The following is an 8,602-nucleotide window of genomic DNA, read 5'->3' as shown; positions in this document are numbered from 1 at the left end:
TGGGAATAACATCCACAGAGGGTCCAACACCGGTGTAGTAGTAGTTGTAGTAATTAGGTCAGAGGATCTTATTGCTCTGATACCATGTTAGATTCGGGTTAATTATAGGCTTCACACTTAAAACCAATTGGCAATTAGTGGATTGTCCCTAACCTTTTATATAGTAGTAGATTATTTCTTATATTTCCGATGTGGGATATTTTTCATCAATATCCCGTGTCTAGGAGAACAAATGAATACGGCGCAAAGCTCCGCAATGGTGAAGACAAAGACGACCGTTGCAGGTTACAGATGAAGAAGACTCAAGGCGAGGAAGGAGGCGTCAAAGCTCAAGTTAGAGGAAGAACGCGGGCTGTAACCGCTGACCACCGGCGGAATAACAACAGAGACTCGAGATTTCAAGGAGAGTACCACGGGTTCACGATGTAGCTTGGACAAGGTTGCGGAAACACGCGCAAGCAAAAAAAAGAGCAACGCGTTTTTCGCGTGACATCCACCAACCCAGTCAAGTTGCGACAGGTGTCGTTATTTGCCCATCTCCCAAGATGTCGTGGATAGCCTAAGGAGGCAGATTTCCCAACTTTATTGTATTAGATATATAGATATATATTTAATTGTAATCACAACGTTTATGATTTGATTTTAATATATATTAATTTAGCATTTTCATAATACAATATATTAAATTTAATTTAGTTTACAATTTACTAACGAAAACAACAAGCCAGCCGAGACAAGCATTAACTTGAAAAAAGAAACTAAACATATCCTGATACATGATGAATCGATCGTCATTCAAATGTATCTTTTGCTTTAACTTTTAGAACAGAAAAATCATGTGATTCTCAAATTTGACAATTAGGAGTGGAAAACACTTGATTAAATTCTGTATTCTGTAAAGTGATAGGTATCATTCGAAATGAAAAGAAATAAAACACAATAACAATCCGAAAAAGAAAGGCATGAAAATAAAGAGATTTTAAAGTGTCAATTTAAGGAAAAATAAAACAACTTTTTCCAACGACCTGATTCCTTTCAGCAGTCGCCAGCTGGCATTTATTTTATGCCACGTGTTATTTTCTCAATAACCATCACTTTGCTGACGTCGCTTCCACTAGCCCCTTCTCCTCTCCATAAATTGAGCTCAGCATCTCACCCCCGAGCTTCAGCCTTCTCGATACACCTCTTTCACATCTCCGCTTAAGTTTGCCATCAGAAAGTAGTAAATAAAAATAATGTCAGGTTTTGACGGCGTTGAAAATCAAATCAACGGTCCAGATTTAGCAGCTGGTCTCCCTCAAGATTCTCGTGAGCCTCGCTCATTATTACCAATCACACTCAAGGTATATATTATTCATTCCGTTTCATATTAAGTGTCGTTCTAGGGAAATTTTTTCGTTGCAAAATAAGTGTCGTTTTAAGTTTTCAATGCAAAATTTATTAATTTTATTATGTATTTATTTTTCTATTGGTTGAGATGTATGGTAATGATGATATTTTTGTATAGAAATATGTAAAATTTAATGATTTCTTAATCCGTGTGTCTAATTCTAAAATGACACTTATTAAGAAACAGATGGAGTATAACACAAACACTTACTGAGTTCATGTCGTTGACTCGCTTTGACTCTGGTCTTAACTCGTACTTTTGTTTAGTTCGTTGATGTATATACCGAGTGAAACTCCATGGCGACTCAAGTAAGATCAAGAAGTTCTTGGGACTAGAACACAAACCGTCCGACGAGACTAGAACGACAGAGAGGACGATACTTAGCGGAGTCACCGGAATGGTGTCACCCGGAGAGTTTATGGCCGTTCTTGGACCATCGGGAAGCGGTAAATCTACGTTGCTTAACGCGGTCGCAGGGAGACTCCATGGAACAGGCCTCACCGGAAAAATACTCGTGAACGACGCGAAACCAACCAAACACACGTTAAAACGTACCGGATTCGTGGCCCAGGACGATCTACTCTACCCTCACTTAACCGTACGTGAAACCCTAATTTTCGTGGCCTTGCTCCGTCTCCCTCGAGTCTAACCAGAGACGATAAAATAAAAGCCGCTGACTCGGTGATATCGGAGCTAGGGCTTGAGAAATGTGAGAACACGGTCGTTGGGAACGCTTTCATTAGAGGGGTCTCAGGTGGTGAGAGGAAAACGTGTGAGCATCGCTCACGAACTTCTCATCAACCCAAGCCTTTTGGTTCTCGACGAGCCGACGTCAGGGCTTGACGCGACGGCGGCTCTTCGGCTGGTACAGACGCTAGCCGGGATGGCTCATGGGAAAGGGAAGACGGTGGTGACGTCGATTCACCAGCCGTCGAGCCGTGTGTTTCAAATGTTTGATACGGTGCTTCTTCTGAGTGAAGGGAGGTGTTTGTTCTTCGGTAAAGGAAGTGACGCCATGGCTTAACTTCGACTCCGTCGGATTCTCGCCGGCGTTTCCGATGAATCCGGCTGACTTCCTTCTTGATCTTGCTAACGGTACGTTTTCATTTAAAGTTCCGTTTTTAATTCAGCTTTTAATTATTTAACATCATGACTTTCACGTATATAGTGTAACACTAACACGCATTATTACTTAATCAACATATATCAATGAATGTTATGATTAGAGATATAGGTATGTATATTTTAGTTTTTGTATATAATCTTACATGAATTGACTGATGATGAAAAGGCAAAAAGAACTTTTAAATACGAAATCGTCCTTTGGAGTTTTGGGTGGTCTTATACGTGTATGTAATACGTATATGGATCCTTGATTCTTCGTAACCATGCATTGATATTCATGTGAGGTCAGTGAGGAGGTTAGATATTTGTATAGAAAAAATTATACATATTTGAGGAGGTTAGATATGTGAGGAGGTCATGCATGATTTGATACTCATGTGATAATAAATGCCATATTTACTGGTCGTTATCGCCGACGTACGATGAGAAATATACTACAAGTCTAAGCTACATTATTTCTCTCGTTGACTCTTACGTGATAGCTTATATGAATTACTTGGTAATAGTAATACTAATAGCTTTGTTATTTGAAGCTTAAACAAAACGCTAATCTACTAGTATTACATTAGTCTAAACATACCCTGTTCTTAGGATTTATCTAGCATATTTTTCTAATAATTTTTTATTCTAAAGTTATACCAATTTTTAAAGTAAATTGATAATTGAAGGGTAGCTTTTTGATGCTATGGGCAATTGGGACACGTGTCTTTCTTTTTCTCTTTTCGTGTATGCCACAGATTTTGGGTTTCAACTTTGGCATATTATAACATCTGAATAAATGTTATTCCTTACTTTTATAGAAAAACCTTATCGCATTGCACATTTACATTACTAAAACGGTGCTTTTTCTTTATTTTTTCGGGAACATGCTTTATTTAAAAAACGGGTTAGTACAAAGATATTTCAAACCCTTGCTATTGCGTTTTACGTTTCCACTTTATCCAACTTTTCAAAACATTATTTATTTCTTTTGTACAGAGATAAAATTTTCATTTGTTTTATATATATATATAATAAAAAGTACAGTGAGGGGATGAACCCGGATATGTGGGTTCTTACAAACTCTTTTAAACCAAATGTGCCACTTTCAACAATGATGTACTGCTAACAATTACTTCTATAGCGTATTTGTGGTGTCAAGTGACACCATAATCAGCAATATGGGTCTGCCCCTATATATATATATATATATATAATATATATATATATTAAAACATATTCTTTTCATTTCAAAATAGTCCATGTTTAACTTTTCTTTTTGTTTCAAATAATTTTTATATATTTTCAGTGCATTTGTTTTTAGGTAATAATGAAAAATTGATTTTTTTTTTAAAAAAAAAATCTTCATTAAAGTATGATTGTATAGAAGTTATGTGAAATAGTTAAATACCAAATATTGTCTTTATATCAAAATTTAAAAATATTTTCTTAATATATGTGAAAATTTTAATAATACATTTTTCAAAACAGATGGAATATTAAACTTATACAATAAATACAATATTTTGCGTTGTCTTTTTTTTGAACAAAGGCTTTCAAATATATTTTGCGTTGTCATATTTTAATAAAAAAAATTAACACTAATTTAATAAACTTAGTTAATTTTGAAATATCTAAATTTTCAAAATTATTAAAAATAAAATTATCTTTGGAACTTAAAGAAAGTGTTTTGTAGTCACTAATTTTAATTTTTTTTCAAGACAACTAATAAAGTTCCCTTCTTGTTCAGTGTTTCAATCAAAGTAGCCTTCTTGCTCTCTTTAATTTTCTGTGGCTTTTTGAAGCGCGTGGTTTTGAATTGTCTGCAGTTCTTATTTCCATGCATCCTTGATTTATGAAACTTTTGCTTTAATGGTTAACCGCCTAAAAGAACCCAATCATACTCTCGCGTCCAGCTCGTGGTTTTCACTTTCTCAATCCTCATCGAAGCACTAAATTAAATACAGTTCCTTGAGAATTGGATATTCTAATTCTTAACTCACTTTCAATGTTTTTTGAGCCATAACGTGATTACAGAATTCGTCATGGACTCATGGGTATGTAGTATGTACTACTCCCTCCGTTTCTTAAAGAGTGTCGTTGTGACATTTTTCACACAGATTAAGAAATTTGTTGAAATATATGTAAGTTGTAATTAATTATACCTTTTTGATCAATAGTATTTTAGATAAATAAAATTATTTATAAAATCAATGTAGTTTGCAATTAATTTTCAGCTGAAAGTTAGTATAATTTATATTGGAATTGTAAAGTAACACTCCTTGTGTAACAAGAAAATGAACTCAGAATGACAATTATTATGAAACAGAGAGAGTATGCAGCTTACGTTCCCTTTCGCATAGGAAAATGAAATCACAATCATTAACCTAAAGAAACATATCCATATGTCAACACTATTTTATCCCAATTTGTGCTAGCATTATCGGAAACAAGGAAGTCCCAAAAAATAATAATGTTTCTTTTTTCGTTTTAGGCAATAGCATATCAAAAATTTGGACCAAATTAGGTTCGTTTAATAATTCAGCAATTTGATAATCGTGACAATTATTCAAAAAAATATATCTCACAAGGCTGTATTAATGATGACAATTTGCACATGGTATGTATAATGTATATTCTGATGACACAATAGGTAGGGTAAGAAGGCAATAACGATGGGGGATAAAAAAATGGCACATATACATAGTTTGTACTGAACAAAAAAAGGTTTGTGGTGCACGATGGCATATATCTAGCATTAGATCTAAGTTTTGAACTTTGTGGATATTAAGTTTATTTGTCTCCACTAACCACATGCTTCACATTCAATCTTTTTTTGTACTGTTAGCTTTGTCAAAAGTCCCATATTACTGAGCCAACCATATCCACATGACCATTTAATCGGTTCCATGAATACATATATAAAAGTATATATTTATATGCGTGTCAGTGTGCATGTATGTGATTTTCCATGGCTGGAAAATTGATAATTACTAAGCAAGAATATTGTTTGACTAGCTTTTCGCTATTGAAAGTATTTGCTACATTTTCATCAGAAAATGTTAGATGTTGTTTTCTACGTCAAAGTACAACCAGCGGCGAATCCAAACTGATTTCTGACCGGGGTGCACACAATATAATTAGCAAGCAGAACTTCGGCGGAAAAAAATAGCTAAGGCGCAGAAAATTAATTAAATTATGGAATAATTTAAAATTTACAGAATGATGTAATTACATATTAAATTGATCAAAATATTTTATTGGTATTCATTTTGTTATAAGTAAAAATGTGAAAATAGATAAAATTTATTAAAAATACTATTTATCACTAAAAAATTATTACTATTTATTTAATAATATTACAAAATATTTTATATTACAACTTTATTTATGACGTAACTATTTATCACTACAAAAATTATTATTATATATTTAAAAATTTAAAATGTTATTAGCATATAATTTAATAATATAAAATATTAATTTTGTAAAAAAAATTCATGCTAATCTATTAAAACTCATTTTTCCACTCAATGAAATTCTCTTTATATTTTTGTTAGTAAAACGTAAATCTGCATTTTTTTATTTTTTTATTACATGCATAACTTTTGTTGATTGGTAAATATTTTCGGAATCGTGTTTGAAATACAGTTCTGACATTCCACAAAATTACCAATTAAAGCTTATGTGTGCATGAAATTAGATTGAGAAACATATACTATTTAAAAAGAATATTATGGGTACACATGAGCACACATTTTTTCCTTACTAGCTTCGCCCCAGTACAACACAGTAAACTCCACTTGCCCTAACTTATTGATCAATTTGAAAGAAAAGAACAACATAAATTAAATTTTCTGTTCCAACATCATTTCTTTTCCAAAAGCTGGCTTGTGACATTTGATGATTACACTTGTCGAGTACTTAATTAGCTCGACTAGGCATTGTTCATTTGTTTTCTCTGACTTTTCTTCCCCCAGATTCAATTTATCTCTTGTTAATTCTGTTGATAAGTAATAAAAGTAAAGCTTAACACGTGTTAGGAATTAAAATCTATTTGGCTTATTTTGCAATATAAGCTTATCGTATCTAAAGTTAAATTCAAATACTATATTACTTGATTCTCAAGCTTTTTCATATTCTAAGAAGTGTAATCAATGAAGAAGGTAACATTAAGAACCGTAGTGGCCACCTTATGCTTTTCTTGGGTGGACTCTTTCGCCTCTCCACCTTGGCTGGGTCAGCTTTTCTGCAAATCAGATCTCCATTACTTATTAATTAGTTGATTTATTTGTATAAAGATATTTACTTTAATTTTGTTAGATTAAATAAAGGGGTCCAATATGTGAAACCCTGTTTAAATATATTTGTTTGGTCGGTCCAAAGAAGAGGATTGGTTGATTCGCACCTCACCTCTATTCGGTTCAATGCCACATTGAATTGTCTTCTCCTTTTTATGTTTAGGATATTTAGTTAATCATTCCTTTGGCCAATTAACTTTCCCCCATTTGAATGATAACTTGAGTAGTCCAATTTCATTAAATATAGTTTAAGCGATAAAAGTTAGATATTGATTGGGTGAATAATTAATTAACCATCCAGAATCTTTTGAATTATTAACTTATTATCTGACTAGCGAATCAGATATCTGCTATGCACTAGTGGGTTGGTTAGACACGAAACTATCCAGAAATTATTGATTATTATATTCGATTTACCTAAGCTGATTGGGATTTTATGACTTGCATGTTCAGGTGTTTGTCAGATTGACGGTGTAACGGAACGGGAAAAACCAAACGTGAAACAAACGTTGGCAGTTGCCTACGATACATTGCTAGCCCCAAACGTTAAAACCTACATGGACGCGACGCCCTCTCGAGAGAACGTGCGTTATGTGAAAACGGAGACAAACGTTCGTGGAATAATGACTGGCTTTACAACATGGTTCAGCCAACTTTGCATTCTCCTCCACAGATTTATAAAAGAACGACGCCATGAATCCTTCGACGCACTTCGCGTTTTCCAAGTCGTCGCGGCTTCACTACTGGCGGGTCTCATGTGGTGGCATTCCGATTTTCGAGACGTACATGTAAGTATATAAACATTATTAACCCGACATAACAACGAAAACAAACATTGTTGTTTAGTTTGGCGTTTTTTGTAACGATAATATTGTTATTACCAGGACCGATTAGGACTACTCTTCTTCATTTCAATTTTCTGGGGGGTACTTCCGTCATTTAACGCGGTTTTCACGTTTCCACAAGAACGAGCGATTTTCACTCGAGAACGTGCGTCCGGTATGTACACACTCTCATCCTACTTCATGGCTCATGTTATCGGATCCCTCTCCATGGAACTCGTTCTCCCGGCAGCGTTCTTGACACTTACTTACTGGATGGTCGGTCTACGTCCAGGGCTAGTCCCTTTCCTCCTCACCCTCTCCGTGCTATTGCTATACGTTTTAGCTTCCCAAGGACTCGGACTTGCCTTGGGCGCAGCCATAATGGATGCTAAAAAAGCGTCCACGATCGTGACGGTGACGATGTTAGCGTTTGTTTTAACCGGCGGTTTCTACGTGAACAAAGTGCCGTCCGGAATGGTGTGGATGAAATATGTTTCCACGACGTTTTATTGTTACCGTCTAATGATCGCGATCCAGTATGGAAATGGTGAGGAGATATTGGGGATGTATGGATGTGAGCTAAAGGGGACGCAAGGAGCGGCTAGGACTGATGGCTGCCGATTTATGGCGGAGGAAGTGGTCGGAGATATTGAACTATGGACTAGCGTTACCGTTTTGTTTTTCATGTTTGTTGGTTATAGAATGTTAGCGTACTTGGCTTTAAGGCGTATTAAACTTTAAAATAAGCTGAGAGGGAAAAAGTTAAATAAACAAATAACCAGGGGGTTTAGTTTGTTGGATTTTCCAGTTTTTTTTTTGTTTTTAAAATGTGAAACTAAAGTGACAAAAAGTCTTTTAGTTGATTTATAATGAAATGTATATTTCCATCAATTACATGGTTTTCACTGGTTGTGTATATTATCAAAGAAATGGAATAAATGTTTACAGTGAAGAAGCTGCAATGAAGCTCTGGTTTACAGCTG

The 8,602-nt window shown here is 34.6% G+C and overlaps 1 pseudogene; it reads left to right on the top strand.

The window, feature by feature from the left end:
- Positions 1-1,184: 1,184 nt before the first annotated feature.
- LOC130502319 (ABC transporter G family member 25-like) lies at positions 1,185-8,510 on the top strand (annotated as a pseudogene).
- Positions 8,511-8,602: the final 92 nt, after the last annotated feature.

The sequence above is a fragment of the Raphanus sativus genome, unplaced genomic scaffold (assembly GCF_000801105.2).
Source record: "Raphanus sativus cultivar WK10039 unplaced genomic scaffold, ASM80110v3 Scaffold0501, whole genome shotgun sequence".
Lineage (NCBI taxonomy): Eukaryota > Viridiplantae > Streptophyta > Magnoliopsida > Brassicales > Brassicaceae > Raphanus > Raphanus sativus.
This window is presented reverse-complemented; position numbering and strand designations above follow the sequence as displayed.